Source organism: Hesperophylax consimilis, chromosome 14 (assembly GCF_061612785.1).
Source record: "Hesperophylax consimilis isolate HC1 chromosome 14, BYU_Hcon_1.0, whole genome shotgun sequence".
Lineage (NCBI taxonomy): Eukaryota > Metazoa > Arthropoda > Insecta > Trichoptera > Limnephilidae > Hesperophylax > Hesperophylax consimilis.
Window position 1 is genome coordinate 35220116 of NC_142849.1, and position 21584 is coordinate 35241699.

A 21584-nucleotide genomic window follows, 5' to 3' on the forward strand; every position below is an offset into this window, starting at 1 on the left:
TATTGGGTGTTAGGTATTATCAGCGCCTTGGAAATTTGGTGCCCGGAGCGGATTGCTCCAATAGTAAAAAAAATAATAGCCCTGTGTATTTTTTTTTTCTTTCATTCTTGCATTATTTTTTTTCAAATAGTAAGTGGAAACGGCACCTAAATGACCAATTTTTTAAAGTAGATACCTCTGAAAAACATGGCCACAGAAATTTCTCTAACACGCCTTAAAAAACTGTCATTGCGCTTTTCGTTTTAACCGCTAGTGCCGCCAGTGGCGCTAGTATATATGATCTTTGATGAATAGCATTTCACTTTATTCGATATTTGCTGAATTTGTTTTAGATAATGCATAGAACTTTAATACCAACCATGACTCTTGAATCCAAATAATTCACATACAGCAATGAAGAGGTATAAGTTTTGTAGACAATAAGGTTTTTAGTGGTATTCCCACTCACAAATCTGACCAATTGTGTTCAAAACACAATGTCACGTGATCAGTCAGTCTAGTTTTGTGTTCAGTGAGTGGAATGCCTTGTCATCAGTGAATATTTCGGATTATTTTTGAACGAGTTCGATTTTCGTGTAAGTTTTGACATTATATACTTCGCAATTGCTTATTTTTGAAAGCTGACATAGTTGAGCTTTGTATAATGCAAACTTGGTAGCATAAAGGTCTTATTTTGCGACCGATTGCCTAATCTTGGTCCGACGCCATTTTCTTGCTGTACAATAATAGTTCGTAATTGTGTGGTTTTCTTATTCATGTTTCCAACGAATTGAAGCTGAAATCCTTGTTTATTCAAAGGACTAGAAACATATACTTTTCACAAGATTCCTTCGCGACATCTCAGCTATAATGAATTCTGAAAAAAATCGAGGTGGGTCAAAGATTTCGATTTGAGATTACGAGTACCTTGTTTCTTTTTACATTGGTTTCTAATATTTTCACTTATTCTGATCTAAATTTGTCCTCCTAATCATGAATTTACCACGAAATTGACGATATCATATTATTTGATATTCGCAAATGTTGGCGTAATTTTCTTTGTGCAATAATTATTTATGAATATTCAACGTAAAGGACCTATGCGCAATTTTGTCATCAGGGGCAAGCTTTGTGAGATTTTTAATCGGAGATTCAAGTTAGCTCTACGAAAGTTGTTTCATTAGATATTTACAAAAATAATAAAATAAAACTTTTCACCTTATCTTCTTGCCTCTTCAATAAAGTTTTCATGAAGATTGTCTCGAGAATTAAAAAATATATATTTCTGCCAATATTTTCAATTATTTACCTTTTATAGTTACGCAGCAATTATAATTCTTGAAGAATTTATTGTAAAAAAATGTAGGTTGGGTATTTTTCTTTTCTATTGCAAAGTAAATGGTACCCAAATAATATCCCTTTTTTACAAAACAAATTCTATCAATGGTTTTATTTAATCTAACATTGTTCTGAATCATAAATATATACTTTAAAAAAGTTTTAAAACTTTCATTTAAAAAAAACGAATTTATTCAAGTAGGTAGTCGGAATATTATCTAAAAAATGTACTTAAAAACTTGTTCGTATTATTTTGATAATGTACAGTTTTTTTTAATAAATGTTGCAAGTCCTTGAGATACAAACAAGTTTTCTAAACATGGTCACTTTTATTTGACTGGATTTGTTTTTGTTTTTCTTGAAGGCAATGCATATAAAATAGATTTATAAAATCATTATTGATAATAATCATAATATATAAGTTTGAAATATCTAACCTAACTTTTAGTATCTGGTTCAGTAGATTACTTTGTTTCTTGTATGTAATGTGTTTGACGTTGGTTTCCTTGAACTGGTCTGCTTTGTATTTATTATTGTATATGTATTTTTCGAATGCCGTTCTTTCTTCATCCTCGTGGCACCCGTCCAAATCACCTTGGCCGTTGCTTTCATAATAATTGATAGACGTGAATTTAATGGCAGAACTTAACCTATTTGAAGTCATAGTCCCCCAGGAACGTACCGTCTCATAACCTCCAAAAGTACTTATTATTTTGTTTGGTGCGAGGAACTTTTATTTGAGCTTTTTTTGAGGTTAATAAAAATACATATAAATGAGTCGACATATACAGGGTGTATCGGCACTAACCCGACAAACTTTAACCAGCTATTCCTTAGCACATTTGGAGTAAAAAATGTTATGGGCACTTTGCTGTCCGGTAGCATTTTTTTTTCAATTAAAAACAAAAAATTTAAAAATTTCCACACTCCATCACTGTCATTGGCATTGCTTTTCGTGTTCAACAGCTGTTATAAGCAAGTATGTCGAAAAGCGTCTTCGCTCTTTCGCACACACTAAATAATAATAGTTAAAAATCAGACGAATGGTGCCGTGCCATTTCGTTGTGATTGCAAAAGCGCGCCAATATAGGTACACACGTACATTATTCAACGGAATTCGAATAAAATATTGCCAGATGGGTTTTCAAACTTTGACAAAGGATAAAACAGTGGTGACATGTGGTGAAAATATGAATAATAATTTTTTTATTAAAAAAAACGTTACCGGACAGCAAAGTGCACATAAGATTTTTTACTCCAAATATGCTAAGGAATAGCTGGTTAAAGTTTGTCGGGTACGTGCCGATACACCCTGTATATCTTTTATGAATAAACTTTGTACTCTTCCTCAATATTGCCTAGGTACCAACCTGCATTTATTTTATTCATAGACATTCAAAATGATAGACCAGCCAATCAGGGAAAGGGGAACAAACAAAGTGCGAGGAGCGCGGGAGGCGGCGTGATCGTCTCCCTTTCTGTGTTTTGTCAGTAAATGAATCTGACAGTGTTTATAAGCTATCGCATTATAATATCATTATTCAGTCCTCGAAAATGAAATCTGCTTAACCCTTAAATGCATGATTTATTAATTTTTCTGGAAAAAAAAATATTTTGTAGATATTTACATGCATATGCAAGGAAATATAAAGAATTTTATTTTTTTGTAATTTTTTAATGATATTTGATTAAAAAAAAATTGTTGCAGGTTTACAACACCATGTATTTAATAAAAATTAATATGAACAATTTACGTATGAAAAAAAAATAAAAAACCTAAAAAAATTTCTCAAAACTAATAAGTGTACCGGAAAAATACGAGTTATTACATATAAGTATTGTATTATTGTATCTAATTACCTAAGAAAATCAAAATAATAACAGCAAAACAAAACTGTAATTTTAACCTCCAACCAATTTTCGAGAATCTTCAATTTGTTAAAGAAAAAGTGACATTTGACAAAAAAATTTGAAAAAAAAGGTTATGCCACTCGATAAAATATATTACCGTGAACTTGATAATTCTAAAACGGCATGCATTAAGTATACACCAAAGAGTTAAAGGTGGTTTGAACGGTATGTTGCAGTTTTGCAACAGTATGCATTTAAGGGTTAAGAATTACTAGTACTTTTTACAATGTTGCGCAAATTGCTGGCTGTGGATAAAACTTAACTAGAAAATCCCAAATCGTGTATGCCAAAGTTCGGGTTTGTCTCCAAAATTGAATATTTGGTTACACTATTTAGCTAACGACACGTTTTAATGTGTTATAATTTACCCACCTCACTCATTTTTAGCGTTGCCACGCCAGACGGTTCGTATAAAAGCGAACATTCAGATCCTGCGTGGAAAAGTCTCACAATCTAGTGCGTTGCAAACCTTTGCCTTATTTTAGCGAACTTTGTTTTTCCGCGTAGGGTCTAGGTATTTCAATGTGCGCTCTTCGGCGGTCAATGTCGACTGATGCTGTAGTTTATTCATAGCATTCTCGAACCCTCCTGGTGACAAAAATATACCTGGTTGGCTCGTCGAAATGATACCCAAATTTCTTGTTAGGGCACGTCTATCAATTTGTATGTCTGATTATATTTTATTTTTGATGAAACAAAATCTAAATATGGCAATACAGGAAATTGAAATGACTTCTTATAATATTTGTCCAAGGAATCAAAACGCAATTTCATTATTTAGTAAAACCAACATTATTCAATTAACACCAGTTGAGGAAATATAAAATGTCATTATTAAAAAATCCATATTTGGAATCAAACTAAGATATCATGGGCCGCCTATAGATAGATAAAATAGATTTCAATAATTAAATTTCGTTTGGGATTATTTTTACATTAGAACAAGTTCTTGTCAAAAGAATCTTTTTATAAAATTTATTATCTGGCAACGACGCGTGTAGATTATTTTAGTGTGGCCATTTAGCTATATTTTAGTTCATTGTTGCTTTCATATTAATTATAATATTTGTCTCGCCTGCCTCGGTTTTTTTAAAACTACGAATTATATCGAAGTGTAGTTATTGTCAGTTGTTACAAATACAATAATATATTATATTTGACCGGGCAGGTAGGTAGGTACCATAATATTAAACCCCACCCTATTCAATCTATAGTGGAACTTATCCGAGTTATTGGCAATGAATTGTATGAATATTTGAGTTCTTCCTCATTTGTTTTTCTGATGTATTAATTGTATTGGAATCATTGTCAATAAATTGTATGCATTATACACTAAGGTTTCCCTTTATAAATTATTTTGGTTTCTGCCAAAGGGGTGGCACAAAATTAGTCTATTGGAGTGTTTGTAAAGAAGTTGTTATTTTCGTTTGACAGGAGAATAGTAGCCAACACTGTGATGCCTGGATATGTTGAGGCTACTTTTGCTGAGGTGCCGCCGGGTAGTACATCTCCACTGAGTTTCTCCTTGATCGTTCACTCTTCCATCCGAAACTCACATACATCCCATAAGGTAGGACCCGCTCTTATTATTACTTACCCAACTTACCATAGATCTTTTCACGCTGAAGCCATTTGTGCTGAGGTGCCACCGGGTAGTGAATCAAAATTAAAAAAATATTTATCGCACAAAAATACAGAGTACAAAGGGTATAGCTTATGGGTTACATCCTATTTCTTCCAGCTAATCAAATACAAATTATATTACATAACCCAACAATTACATATTAACAAATGTATGTAAATTATAAATAAAAAAACGGAGGTATTTAATTTATGTAAGGTATTCATCTCCACTGAGTTCCTCCTCGTTCTTTTACTCTTCCATCTGAAACTCGCATACATCCCATAAGGTAGGACCCTCTCTTATTATTACTTACCCAACTTACCATATATCTTTACATTCTAAGGCCACTTGTAGTTCCTCCTCGCTTCTTTACCCTTCCATCTGAACTCGTAAGAGCGGTGGGGTGTACCCTTAAGGCAATACTCGCTTTTACTTGTACTTACCCAGCTAATAGTAACAAGTGAGATGGGCTATGAACCAATATTAGTATGAAACCGCGCGTACGAAAGTGTCGCCTTCATTGTTCACCAATAAGTTGCGAGTTGCCAAGTTGCGCCATAATACGAAGTATGTCAAAACATTACAAATAAATAGTAGTACATATATCTGTGTGTAAGGATAGAATGGCCAACCTTATGATTCCAGAGATAGCCTCATTTTTAATGTCAGTGCCATACAAATTTTTCTTTAAAAAATGATGACTCCTTCATTTGTACACGCAATTGCTTCATATGAAATTTTATAGCATAGTAATGATCAGCAGAATCCATTTCTAGCCAAAAAAAATACCCTTGAAAATTCAAGTCTCTATGTCTATGAAAGGCGATTTTCAGCCCACTGTGCGGCGCCCCGTCTTTGTTTCTACGTACACACCAAACGCATAACATTCATTACATAGCTTCTGATAATCAGCGCGATTTGGTCGTAGCTTAGGTCGTAATACGCTTCCCTGCCTTATCTCCGTATTATCTATTGAAATATTGAACCATAACCAGGCATTTTAGTGTACCTCCACAATTTTAGTTTTACAAGTACATAAATACAACTTACGCTTTATTTTCTTAAACCCAAGTATCTACCTACCCTTCACCAACCTAAAAATCTGTTTTATTTTCTATTCTTAATTTTTACACTTAAGGCGATGCCATACGTAGTAATGCAAAATCATGTGTTTTTGGTTTTAAAATTTGGTCGCCTAGAAATGTTTCAGATGCTTTAATTAAATACTGCTAGTAGAATACATCTTTGCCTTCGAAATAATCTAGTATTTTTTTAGATAAGTCTTTTTATAAACCCAGAAAAAAATAATGTATAAGGCTTATGAAAACTGCTTTAAAGTTCAAAATCTCCTACTTATGAACCCATTTTCGGGTATGATTTTATTGTATAATATAGTAAATTAAGTTATTTATAAAATGATCAAAAAAATTTAAATATTTATGCCTGAACATCCACAAAATTAAATAAAAGGCACTTTTTGGCCATGTTTTTTTCTTGCATAAATCAAAACAGGCGGATGGTGTTAAGCGGGAATTTAAACCTTATCGCCATCTACGTAAGGAGTGTTATTGATAGCGGCTCAATTTAAAATATTACACGACGTAGTGCATCGCCTTAAACAATACTATAAAATGGTTTGAAGAGAATAGGTGGTGTGTGTTGGCATGAAATTCACGAACTCTTTTCTTCCACTCCATCTGTTAAACCGTAATAATTTTATTTGTGTGATGTATGACATGATCCCAAAATGCTCTTAAACGTGTAAAATTATTTATAAATCCATCGACTGTATTTTCAACCCGTACAGCTACCACTCGCGATGTGTGATTAAAAATAACTTTATCGATTTACTCGCAAATGGGTGACCCGCAATAATTTATTGACCTCTAGTTTGTGACACCATAAATAACTTAAAAGTGCAATGTCTACCCACTGTCCACGAACGTCAGTATAAAAGTAATTTCCAACTTGACCATCCCTCTCCCGATCAGTGTGCCAAGAAATCCACCTTGGATTTACTAGTAGCTCACCACACTTGCCTCGATTTTATGCTATTTTGAACCTTAAAAAATGCTTCCAGGATACCAAAATACATTATATTCGCTTGGCAGGGAAGTATTGTATCCTAATATTATGTTAGCTTGTTGATTCGCCAATTGCAAATATGTTTATTTTATCTGTGAAAAAGCGTGTCGCAAAATTCCACGTCAAATTTTATAATTCCGATTTTCAAAAACTTATTTGTAGGAAAATTACTTATTTTTACTTTGAAGATCGCTTAATTTACCTGGAAAATATAATCATTATATTTTTATGACATTATACAGTAAAATGTGTTCTTGGAATATAATCTTGAAGAAACTACAAAGGATAGACATATAACACAACAGAGCGACTGAACTGCTCAACGAGTCTGCATTGACCATCGACATTTTTAACGTAACCTACAGGCAGTTTAACAATTATCTTTTGACGTATGTCACAAAGTAGTGAAACTGACCTTTTTATGTGTTTTGCTATACTTTTTGTCTAATTTGTAATCTTCTCCATAATGTATTGGTGAATAACCGTTTTACGGAGAACATGAAAAATAAATAAATAAATATTTTTTTAAATATATAAATACATTATCTGGTAAGACGGTACAATTTACAAAAACATAATTTTGCAAAAAAAAACAAGTTAGTTATTACGAAAATAGTGTCAGCATGTGTACGAATGGCAATCGGCATTTTAACCCCCGCATTCCAAGGGTTAAGTGATACCTTCCAAAGATGATATCAGATACCACCCACAATAGTCCCTTTCTGAAATCGTGGAGTTAGGCGATAGAAATGGTAATAGTTCTCGACAGCAATATTCCCCTATCTTACAATAATCCAGCCATAATCCAGCAAATCAACAATAGTCATTTCGCACACTCCGGCAGCGCATGTTTCATTATTATTATAAAAACATCTGTTAGTTAGAAACGCATGCCAACAGACATTTAAATAATTTGCTTAATTCAATAGATTGTACCGACTGTATTGATAACACTTCGTTTTATTGCAATTCTTGTCGCACACCACGTTTATACAGTTATAAATCAATATTGTCTGAAGTGCCTCGTGTATCTATGGTTATTTAACAAGGTGTGGGTAATTTACTTAACTAGTTTCACCAGTAAATTGCTTTTCAACTAGTTATAACACTTAACTAGTGTTTTCGAATCCTTTAATATTCGCCTGTTTTGGTATTACTGACGTACACCGCCTTTGACCTCAGTCACAGTTTGAAATGGTTATAATAACATTGCGTAATATTATTTATAAGTATGTATACATTTATTTCTAGATTATTTGTATTGAATCTATTTAACGTGCATTCACGATATGATAGGACAAATAATATAATATTTGCGTTTGTCGTAATCCGAATAATGCTTATGTAAATAAGTGAAATTCATTACGAAAACGAATCTGAGAAAGCGTTTTGAGTCACTCAATAAACTGTCCGTGGTTTTATTGCTCGCTCTCTTTTCGATCTGGAAGCGTTCCGAAAACAAAAAGCGTTTTCAGCCAGCAAGTTGATGTCTTCAAATATAATTCAAGTATCCTTGGAATTTGACCATCCGGCGTTTCTTCTAATTCCCAGTATCAAAGTCTGAATCACTGATATTGCCGGACCGAGTTGCTCGTAATTAGGGCGTGTAGTTTAGTTTGTATGAAGCTTCTGGAAACAGAATATATCAATGCGTGACGTCACGCGCGGTAATCATTTTGGTCCGTAGTCTGTTCTCCGTACAGCCGACGAATGACGAACTAGCGACCAGCGACCAGCGACCAGCCGCAGGCGCTGGATTCAGCCTACAATAAATAATTATATAATCGACCAATCAACCGAGGCTGGGTCCTTGATTCGAATTCAACCGACTCTTTACCGTTGATAGCTTGTACGTAATAATTGCTTAGTTCCTACTTTGAAGGTTCCTTCAGTATTTTATTTAATTATTATCAGAGTTACAAGAATGTGAGCGAACCTCTCACTACTAAACTTCTACAAACTAGAAGTTTAGTAGTGAGAGGTTTACAAAATAGTGTACGTATTTTCAGACACTTACAAATAGTGCTTATCCACTGGAGCGACAGAGAGAATAATGAAAAATAGCTTCAGTTGCTCGCCACCTTTGAAAGTTAATTTGGAAAAATTTCCGACCACATTAAAAAAATCATTACTCCATATTTGTATATGTAAACATATTACAAAAAATATACTGCTATGTAGCCCATAAACTCACCTATATTTTATTAATTATTTTGTATTTGTATAATTGATAGAAAAATTATAAAAAAATCGTAAACTTTGTAAATGCGCGAATTTTGTGCGTGAGTATATTTGAAATTGCCGCCATTGGATATTTTGAATATTCACATTGAATATTTTCTACGTTTTATGTTCTCTATGACCTGTTCTACAACCACAGATCCAAATATATACTAGAAAATCATTTTTTTATATGCTGACATCAAGATAAAAATAATGCGTGAAAATTATTTTGTGTTATTTGGTACGTGAACCTGTTAAATTTGAATGAACTAAATTATGATATTTTATACATTTACCACAAAGAAGTGGTACTACATTAGGAAGATACATTAACTGTTTACAATTACCAATAAGAATAACAGCCCTACTTGCTTTATTTAAATCATTTGATCGTTTTATACAGATAGCCTATTTCACGATGTCAAAATCAGAGTGCTGCTTTTTAAATAATTGTGACTGAGAACTGGAGATTTTTATCCATGTTTTTGTGTTTCGTGATAGAACAAGAAACACAGATTTAAAAAAAAGCCCATATCATAGCAATAAGCTTTGCCAATTTTTCAGGATATACTTTGTAATTTGATAAAATCCTGTGGAATTCTGCCATTTTGTTTGGGAAAATACGAGATGACAGCTAGTTTAAGGTCGATACACACCGGATAAATTATAATAGCTAAAATGATGGTGATGATTTAACCTTATATATCAAACCTGTTGTATCAGCGTCGATCGGCTAATTAAATCTTAGTGATATTTTTTTATCTAAAAGTTGGAAATCTAAAGAAAAATAGTGGAGAGGAAAATAATTGAGGGAACAAATAATTGATTTATTTATTTATTTACGCCCTAATGGGCTTTTACATTAATTAAATTAAAATTACAGATGTATAATTACAATGGTAGTTATGTTGGTTTTTGTCAGTAAATCAATACATTTAGCCTCGCTCTAGAGTGATACTCTCAGTATCGCTCTGGTGAGAGACCACCATTCAGATTTAAACATTGCTTGAAATGGCTTAGTTTTGTTAAGTGACTAGATCTAAAAAAGCCTCTTTACAGAAAAATTAACAAAATATATAATTAAGACATAAAAATAAAACTAGTGTGATTTGAGATTTTCATGGCCAAAAGTATTAACATGATTTGTTTTTGGGGTGTTATGCCGTGTCGCGCTACCTCCTTCTATAACTAACGCTGCCCAAAACGTTACAGATACAAAAGGTACAGTGAGACGGCATAACACCTCAAAAACAAATCATGTTGATAAAACAAGTTATTTAATGTGTACAATAGCAGGAAAGAATGAGAATACCTATGCATTTTTTAATATGTATATTTTAATGATCAGAATTGAAATATACATATTAAATGTCCACCAAACCTTATCAGATAGAACTCGTACCTTTGGGTCCTTTGTCGTTATAACATTTTTATGAGATGTAAAAAGAAATGACTTGCTCCTGTCATCCAGGCCATCGTTATTGATGTCCAAAGAAAGTTCATTAAATTTATAAATTATAATTTCACAACTAAAAACAAGAAAAGAAAAATAAAATAAAAAAAACCCTCAGTTATTCAATATGGAGAGTAGGGTGGTGTGATATGGGACCATACAATCATTGCATAATCCCACATCACACACGTCACATTTTTTTGTAGTTCGTTTGGTAATTTTTTTAATTGAACACCACACACAATTTAACGTTCGCCCGCTATGGACCGAGAAGTGGTTGCCTTCCAGGACAGTACGCAGAATCTTTCCTTGAGCTATTTGGCCAATGATCACAGTCGGAGTCGGGTTAATTTCCCTGTGACAGAACAGCTGAAGGAGATTCCTCGCAACCTCACTCCTAAATGTTCGATACAAAATGCATTTATTTTCCTTGCGGAGCTTTGAACTGTACAATATATACGCATTCTGCACCAAAACACTTAGTAGTCTCCTGAAAAGCTTCTTGTACCAGACCAGGTTTCGCTGTCGTTCAACGGGGTAGCCTGCCAAAAGCTGATCCTTTCTGTCAACTCCCCCCATTACCTTGTTATAGTCTAGTACAATTTGGGGTTTGTATTTCCAAGCACCAAACTTTTCAACTGCCCCGATTTCTGCTTTATGGTAGGTGGACAACATACTTACCAAGCTTTTGTCCAACCAAACCATAACATTGAGGTCCCCGCAGTTCGAGTATACGAGCTCACCTTCCCTCAGTTTTGATTTGAGATTGGACTTAAATATACTGGGCACAAATTCTCGGTTCAACCGCAATGTGCCCATGCAATCCATCCCACTTCTTTTGAGGCATCGCGCTAATAATGGACTATTGTAAAAATTGTCCATTATTAGCGTGTACCCTTTGTTAAACAGAGGGCTGGCCAAATCGTATACTATCTTTGCAGTGGCCCCAACTGGGCAGATATTGTGAGCACCAGAAAAGTTGGCCTGTGTCATGTCTTCCGTTATGTCGTCTTCCGTTATGTCGTCTTCCGTCATGTCTTCCTGGTCTGGATTTGTCGATTCAGTCTGACTGGAAATGGTCTTCCCCGTATAAATTTGGAATTTCCAAAGATAGCCAGACTTGGACTCACAAAGCTCGTAAGACTTTATACCCGAGCCTGCCGCTTTAGATTTGATCATCTGGACGAATCCCAAACGGCCTTTATAGCGGAGTAAGGATTCATCTAGAGAGATGTCTTGCTCGGGCAGGTATAAACTCTCAAACTTATGGGAGAGGTGGTCCAAGACGGGCTGAATCTTTTGTAACCTTCGCACAGATAACGGTACATCAGAAGAAAGAGTTTCATTGTTGGTGAAGTGAAGGAATTTTTTTATTAGAAGAAAACGATTATAGCCCATGGTTTTGCTGAAATAAGGCATGGCGGTGACGTCAATTGAAAAGAAGAAGTCTTTTTCAACGGGAAGGGGACAAATACCTTGATGCATTAGAAGTGCCAAGAATACGTACATTTCCTCTTTATTCGTGGGAGCCCATCTATTGATACGCGCATAGCGCTTGAATTGGGTTAGCGCAATGTGTTGTTCTGCATACCTGTTAGTCTCTCTTACGATCAGTTCAACGAAATCGGCATCGAAGATTTTAAGAAAGGCATCCACAGGTTTGCCCATTTCGTCGGTATTGAAAGTTGGTCCCGGCGTACCTGTGAATAACTCCCTTATCCCATTAAAATGTGAGATATCGCTGGACCAATCGAAAGAGTAACTATCAGATGGCAGAATCGAACGCATTGCCTCTCTATCTACCTGGTCTTGTCTTAGGTCTACGGCCATACCGGGCTTAAGTGCATTGTTCATACGATGATAAGGTTTTGGTGGCATGCATAAGTTATCCTCGTCGACGTCGCTCCCTTCGTCCAGATCCGTTTCTAAAACAACAGAAAACACTAATTAACTTAACATTTCTACTTACTTCATTACACTAGTACTTACTCCCTTTGGTACAACGCTTTAAGATAATGGATTCTTGGCTCGATCAAGTTAATCAAATACTTGAGGCGCGCAATGTCAGAATAACACAAGGGCAGGTATAAATGAGTTTGAATGAAGAAAAGAGTGTGTGTGCCAAGACCGAGTTGTATGGCGGTCCATCCTCTGCCTACCCGTGTAGCGAAATGGCGTTGTTAGTTAGTTTTATAACTTACGGTCTTCAAATGCCGACTGATCATGATGAAGAGATGCAGCTTCAAATTCACCCGCTCTGTCCATGCCTGGGTCTGAAATGTATATAACACGAATTGATTTAATGTGTCTTTATTTCAATTACGGAACGCCTCTGATATGACGTTTTAAAACAATAATCTCACTGTTTCTAAACACAGACACTTCCTGGCAGAACGGCATGTCCACCCACAGCTCTCTATGGTAGCCATGCTCCAGAGAGTGATCGCCCCACTGGCGTTCCCCATTCCACGATTTTCAAGCAATGTTCAATTCTGAATAGTGGGCTCTCACCAGCGCGATACTGAGAGTATCGCTCTAGAGCGAGGCACAGTAAAAATATGTATTGATTTACTTAAATTATGAGAAAAACCAATATAAATTGAATATTTGAGGCGGGCTATGTCAGAATAGCACAAGGGGAGGAACGGATGAGTTTGAATGAAGAAGAGTGTGTGTGCCAAAACCAAGTTGTATGGCGGTCCATCCTCTGCCTAACCGTGTAGAGAAATGGCGTGAAGGTTAGTTAGTTAGTTAGTTTTATAACTTACGGTTTTCAAGTGCCGACTCATCATAATAGAGAGCTGCAGCTTGAACGTCACCAGTCCCCGTTCCATCCATGCCTGGCTCTGAAATGTACAAAACATAAATTGATTTAATATGTCTTTATTTCAATTACGGAACGCCTCTGGTAAGATTTATTAAAAAAACTCACCGTTTCCAAACGCAGACACTTCCTGGCAGAACGGCACTTCTGCTCCACGTTGGCTTCCACGTCCAGCTCGTACAGCCCCCCTCCCTCTGCCTCTCTGCATCGGTACACTTCTAATTAAAAATATTTCATGTAGATTTTATATTTTGAATCAAATCATAGATTTTTATATATCTTATCATATAAAAATAGATATTTATACATGGATTGTGGAACACTTTCTTGTGGATTATTGGCTCTGTAGAAATTTGAAATAAGTAAATAAATTAATTAATTACAAAACAAAACGAAATAATCCCATATTCATTGTGTGATGGTAACTTTACATTAAATTTCATCTAATATTTTTCCGATTTTTTCGACATTTCTACTGAGTAATAAAATTACAAAATCTGGAGAAAAAATGACCACACCTAAATAAAATTTATAATTATCTCTTGGTAATGAATCATTCTAATAGAAAAACACTATTTCAAATACACAAGTGGAGTAATTAGGAATTGAATTGCAAATTAATAACTTAAAAAACCTAACCCCGCCAGAAATTATAGTTTCGTATCGAAAATATGCTAAAAAAAACCCGTTTTTTTAATCAAAGGAGTTGAAAACACATTGATAATTGAATCACGATTACACTAATATATATTATGGCGTTAAAACGCAAAAAACACAATCACTTACGGCATTTTAAAAGATGTGTAAATATAACCAATCACTCAAAACACTTTTGCCTCGAAAGTAAAATTTTTGGAGACAACTGTCAGATTAAAACCGCCAAATATTTATTCCAGAAGCATCTATTGATAATCGGTGTTGCCATAGAAGAAGCCAATTTTACCAGCTTTACAACGGAATAAATTATTGGCCAGGGACTGGTTTAAATAATATTATATTTAATTTTTACGAGTGGTACGTAATAAACGTCGAATAATTCGACATGCTCAATATACGAAGAAAAAAAAAGTCGAATTATTCGACATGTTCGCTCGAGTGGTTATGATGTTATGAATACACACGCTGTAAGCGTTTGTCAGAGGAACTCGAACGTGACAATGCAAATAAGAAAATACTAAGAGGGATTGGACTACGGTAGTAGGCATTGTTTTTGTTTCAACTTTTTTTATTGCTAGGTACTTATTTTTGTCGCAATCATGGGCTCATTTTATTATATCTATTATCCGCTAATTAGTGTACATTTATTTAATATGGATTTTTGCTAACACTCTCTATTGTAGTCAAAGTTATCGAAAGTGCCAGTTCCTTATCCATTAAAAATAGCTATCTATGCATGTGTCCTGTGTTAAAATCCATACTGGTTATCTAAGCTTAGTTAACTTTTATCACACTTACCCAGGCGTAGATCATCTGGCTTACAGCGTCCGTCGCCAATTCGCAGCATCCCATACATTTAGCCAAACATTACAAAATGAGGAGCAATAGTCGCAAATAGAATATCTAAAAATTCTTTTTTTTCTTGAGACGGTTTTATGTGAATAAATCACTCTGGGTTAATATTTTATGAAAAATCTTTGATTGAAAATTTTGTAATCTGTTTACATGACGAATAATAAGAAAAATAAATAAATTTGTGCAAATTATTTTTATTTAAAAATAAGACAAAATTGCGAATTTTGACGAAAGAGAAATGATTAATATTGAAAAAAAACATTTTTTCACAAAGCGAAATGTCAATACATTTTATAATAAAATTGTTGTTTTTAATATAAAAAAATGTCTGCTTTATCTTTCAGAGTATCTAATTGCACAAAAAATATGACAAAAAATATTAAATAAGAATTTGAAATATAACACCTACCGTTGATACCTAGGTAATTTTTTTGATAGCGAATTGGAAATAATGTTTATTTTTTTATATAACTTGGAGCCTACTCAGATGCATTCAAATAAGATAATAATGACTTACATTATGTACCTACCGAGTTATTTCATGTTTATATAGATGTAGGTATGTAGTAGATGTTCCACGTGAAAATTTTTTATTATCTTCTATAACACTCAAAGAAGGTACATATTATATAGATTTTTGGAAATCTGAATTAGCCTTTTCTAGGAAACCCCTACATAGCACCATAGAGAATAAGAATCTAAAAAGAAAAATACCATTTCTGGTTGATATTTTTCTTTGTGAAAACGTTCTTCAAATGTTAGGAGCACAGACATAGGAATTAATAGACGAGAAGATAATGGCGAGGGGTAAAATCAACTGTTGAAGAACGAATGGAGTGAAGCTGACTGTGATTCGTCAATAAATCAATCTGACAGTAAATAGGCATCTCGCATTATAATATCACCATTTAATTCTTAAAAGTAAAATCTGCTTTTGAATGAATAGACATTTTTACATGGGAGCGCAAATTACTCGCCACGTTATGAACAAATTTGCGAAGTCCAAATTCGGCAAAAAAATTCGGTTCTATTTTCAGAGTCGAATATTTCGTTTAAGTATTTAGTTAAGACACTTTTATAAATGTTCATAATTTACTTCCCAGCAACCAACCAGCTTTGTGTTTCGCGTCCAGACGTTTCTCGATGTGATAGTATATGTTTCTAAAACTGATCTATATTATACGATGTGAATATGCTTAAAATAATGTAAAATAATGCTTATATATGGAATGTAATACGACAATTGGGTTTATTCTCTTTTTCACATCTATTTTTACAAGTTTTCAAAGTACAAGTCAACATTTTGCCGTGTTATTTCGTAAAATGAACCGATGATGCTTCGACCATAGTTCGCACAAGAATGATGACGTCACGTTTTCAAATTTCACTTGAGGCCATACGCGAGCACAGCCGGCTCCAATGGAACCGGTATGGGGAGTGGGGATAATACGCTTTTAATCACTTAGGGCAGGTCTACTAATATTCATATGTCTATGGTTAGGAGTAATTCAGCTTTCACGGCTCCACTCTCCACTACTAGCTTAGTTTTACCACTATCCCGGCAAGGCAACTAGATATTATGGTATTCTCTTATCGCCACAGAAATGACAGAGATATATAATATGCATTGTAACATTGTGAGTTGGTTGGATGTCACACTGAGAGAAGTGCGAAAAGGAGACAGAGTATCGCGGTATAAACCATTTCATGGCCATGCTTTATGCTTTATCGCTGGCCATGAAGGGTGAATCTTTGGTATAGTATAAATAATGTTTTAACGGTAATGGCACATATATTATTAACATATAAATTTCATGTCACAATTAGGGAAACATGGTATAAATGTCACATTTTGTTCCTGATTTTCACGCCTACTCTTTTGTAATTGAATGATCTTTCGAATTAAGCCCCCGCATACTTAATTTCTACTGATTTATAACAAGTTTCTCTTGAACATAGTTCCCAAATATATAAACTCATCCAAGTGGTCTTTTCTTAAGCCCCCGCATACCCAATTTCTACTGATTTATAACAAGTTTCTCTTGAACATACTTCCCAAATATATAAACTCATCCAAGTGGTCTTTTCTTAAGCCCCCGCATACCCAATTTCTACTGATTTATAACAAGTTTCTCTTGAACATACTTCCCAAATATATAAACTCATCCAAGTGGTCTTTTCTTAAGCCCCCGCATACCCAATTTCTACTGATTTATAACAAGTTTCTCTTGAACATACTTCCCAAATATATAAACTCATCCAAGTGGTCTTTTCTTTAGCCCCCGCATACCCATTTTTTCCGATTTATATCAAGTCTCTCGTTAACTCAAGATTTTAACTTCCAAAAAAAGTTATTTTTGAACAATCAATACGCAATGTTATGCCGAAACTTTTATCAGATATTTATAAAGGCATGAAAAGTGTATCTTTAAATGCATCTTAACCTCTCGGAGAGTGAGCTTTTTTGAAGCAAACTGTATCCCAGGAGTGAGCATTTTTGAAGTATACGAATTAAAAAAAATTAAATGCAAAACCATAGTTTTCTCAATATCTAACAATGAAAAAATATTTAAAAAAAAATAATACTTTTACACACAAGTTAGAGACAAAACTAATTTTGCCTATTGAAGGGATCGTAAACCATTGGAGGTGAACCTACCATAACATGATTACAACGTGTATATATATATATATATATATATATATATATATATATATATATATATATTGACCTCTTCCCGTAGTATGTTGATCCAGTAAGAAGTTGTTAGACTATGTTGATCCACCTTTAACACCATATAACTTGGCTATTGTGGAATACATCTGAATGAATTGACAACAGTGGTACAATAATTATCAATGTTGCCAGTTTGCCAGAAAAACCATTTGATATACTGTTCATAAAATTTTCTAAATTTGTATGGAAATCGGATGCATAATTTATGTTGATCTACCTAAATTGGCATACTTATGTTGATCTCATATATATTGATCTATTCCCGTAGTATGTTGATCCAGGTAAGAAGTTATTGGACAAAGTTGATCTGTGTCCCTATATATGGTTTTACTAAATGAACCAATCAAGAGCAATCGGTGGACTGTTCATCACAAGGTTTTATCTGATTCCGTAATCTTTTGTGATATTGAACTCAAAGTATTAGTCTCTAGAGTCGGATATCGCATGAAATGACTGTGAGATGGTACCGTTTCAAATCAAAATGACGTGTTCATTCGACTGTTTGTTGCTTGAATTGTTTATAAGAAATGTATGCGTATTTAGATTGAAACGAAACTTTCGCAAAAATCAAATCCATTAAAAAAATACCTACTGCGTGGCGGGCCGGATCGAAAGAGACTGGTTGAGGGATACCTTTTGACCATCAAAATCCAAAATGGCGGCAAAAGGCATAATGTTATATGGGAAATATTGAACTTGCATCTATTACCATCTCTCCTGATTACGCTTCGTGACTTAGTAGGGGTGGCCGGGTTCTTGGTTATAATGGGTAATTAATGGATGATTGGACGAGGTTGGAGCTAAGAAAAAACTGTCCAAAGAAGCGAAGCTAGCAGTCCACAATGGAGTGCTGGTACCTACCCTAATATATGGAAGTGAGGCATGGAACTGGCAGAAGAAGGCTGAAAGTAGACTGAATACTGTAGAAATGAGATCCCTGAGGCATATGTACGGTAAAATCATGTATGACGAAATGTGCGTATGCTGTGTCTATTCTACAGATATTTTATTAGAGCCTGTTAAAAGGAGCTAGCAGCATTGATCCCCAGTGCACCGTGCACGTGCTTGATACTCGACAACTGCTTGATACTCGACAACTCGACGGACACGAGCGGATTGATGTTATCGATACATATATGAACGGGTCGTTTCTCCGACTCGTTTTATCGTAAGTCGGCTCGTATGTGGAACGAGCTATCGGCATCTGTTTTTCTTCCTCAATATAATCCGGGCCTCTTTAAGACCCGCATTAATAAATTCATTCCTACAGACCCTATCTTAATCCGCCCCATAACGCTGCCCAACTGGGTGGAGACATAGTTTCTATGTATTTAACGTATAAAGACAAGGGCACTCTTGTGAGAGGTGTCACATAAAAAAGTCATACCTCCGAATTTGAATATAGAGACATACAAAATGATCTATATTATAAGCAATGAATCCACCCATCTTTTATCGATTATCACATTATTTTAGAATTTAAAAAAACTCGTAAGCTTAATAATCGCAGAACTCAACTCAACTTCAAATATTAATATTCTGTATAAACGATTGTTACATCTTACCGGAGATGACCAGATAAATCATCAAAATGATAATTCATCACATCTTTAAAAAGTTATGTAAAGTCATGGAAAGTGATGAAACAAAAACATTATTAACTGGGTTAAGTAGGTTAGGTTCGGTTAGGTTTAAATTTTGTATTCATCGTTTCTAATGACTTTACATCACTTTTTAAAGGTGTGTTGAATTGTCACTGTGTTGAGTTATCATGGAACCCTTACCGGAAATGTTTATATTTTAAAGTTCTCTAAATAAAATGAAATGCTCTTAAAAGAAACATCTCATATTTAATATTATACAACAATATGACCGGAAGTCGGCATCTTTCTTTGAAATAAATAAATCATAAACTAAAAAACAGCTACAAGGTGGTTACAAATGCAATTATATTTAATCAATTTGTTCGATTATATTTTATATGAAGTTTTTTTTACAGTGGGCCAAATGAATTCTATATGTGGCCAATTGAACCAATTCAACCAAAGTTGTCCAATTTTAATAACTTCGACGAGGAAAAGAAGTTTTTTAATTAGTTGAATAATAATTTTTCAAAATTTCAATTATGTTTAACGTAATACACTATCTGGCATCAAGAAAATCAGTCTAGTCACGAACCGTAACTATTTAGTGTAATAAAATAAAAAAATAAAATTATGTTTATATCATAGTTTGCTTTAATCTCAATAAAAAAGAAGGAAAAAAGTTTTTTTTTTATGAATGAGATAAAACTTTCCCCCAAACAACGTGTATATTTAACTAACTAACTAATTAACGATCACGCCGTTTCCCCGCAGGGGTAGACAGAGAGGACGGACCGCCAAACAACTCGGTCTTGGCACACACTTCTTGCCTCATTCACATTCATACATCGTCTCATAATACTCTTCTATTATTCTGACTCTTGACATGACCCGACTCGAGTATCTGATTCACTTGATCGTGCCATGTCTTCCTCGGGCTTCCCCGACTTCTGCTACCATTCACATTTGCATCATATATCCTCTTTACACACTCCTATCTTCGCTCATTCGCTCTACATGCCCAAACCATCTAAGCGTCCCTTTCTTAATCTTAACCACACATACACCTCAGGGATCTCATTTATGAATTAAAATTAAAATAGCAACTTCACATTAGGAACGAACAAATAAGTACATTGACTAAGTGTTACGGACGGACATGCACTTGAGCAAGACTTGGGAGCTGTATTCACAGAAACTTAAAAAAAATAACTGACGTTTAGTTGTAGTACTGGGTCAATTGTACTGGTATCCCCCGAAAACATAAAAACATAAACAATATAAACTAATTTTTGAAAAGAAAGACAAACATTCCCGGGTTAAGAATAACCTGGCAATATTTGAAAATCTCCTACTACCACCACAGTCAGCTGAAAATGTTGCTTGTGTTGTGATGGGGGACTTAGCCAGCCCAGGAATTGAACACACTATGCCTGGGTGGGACCCAAACGCGATGTCAACTCGGCCACCGACCGGTCTAAAATATGGCAGAAATCGCTCCAGTGGATAAATAATAAAATGTAGTTTATAGGCACTTTATAAAAAAAAATCGTCTAAAGAAACAGAAAATTTTTTAAAACAGTAATAAATAAAATACATTCTGGAATCGTTAATAAGTCGTTATGAAATATTTAGCCGTTTTAAGTAATCAATAGTATCGCGGTGGCAAAACGTGGAATTCCATAGCCGTTTTTAATTTATTAAAAATATTTATGATATCAAAGACAAAACAATTAAATGTATTCTAATCAGGGTGTCGTTATATCCCGGCCGGCGGCTAGAGACGGACGCTTCGAGTCCTTTGACTCGGGCGCATTTACCGACAACAATCGGAAGTCGGGCGACGCGAAGCGAAGATGCCCGAAGCGAAGCGAAGTTCGTGCCCACACTATCGTATTAGGTCAACTTCGATCAATTGTTTATAAGAAATGTATGCGTATTTAGATTGAAACGAAAATTTCGCAAAAACAAAATCCATAAAAAAATCATAACTTAGCAGGGGTACACGGGTTCATAGGGTGAGGTTTGTCTAGGTCCTGGCGGCGGATGCGTTTGCCCATCTACTGCGTGGCGGGCCGGATCGAAAGAAACTGGTTGAGGGATACCTTTCGACCATAAAAATCCGAAATGGCGGCAAAAGGAATAATGTTATGTAGGAAATTTTGAACCTGTATCTTTTACCATCTCCCCTGATTACGCTTCGTGACTTAGTAGGGGAGGCCGGGTTCTTGATTATAATGGGTAATTAATGGATGATTGGACGCGGATGGAGCTAACTAAAAACTGTCCAAAGAAGCGAAGCTAGCAGTCCACAA

At 34.7% G+C, this 21584-nt stretch overlaps 1 protein-coding gene across 3 annotated transcripts in view; it reads left to right on the forward strand.

Annotated features, from left to right (window-relative positions):
• Positions 1-294: 294 nt before the first annotated feature.
• drn (zinc finger AN1-type doctor no) overlaps positions 295-21584 on the forward strand; it is a 116277-nt gene continuing 94987 nt past the window's right edge. Inside the window, exons 1-2 of one of the 3 annotated variants that reach the window (XM_089639807.1) lie at positions 297-575; positions 4663-4798. The gene's annotated coding sequence lies outside the window, so the exon portion shown is untranslated. Of the gene's footprint in view, positions 576-4662; positions 4799-21584 lie in introns of all 3 variants that reach the window. The other 2 variants (XM_089639810.1, XM_089639809.1) reach the window with 2 other exon arrangements.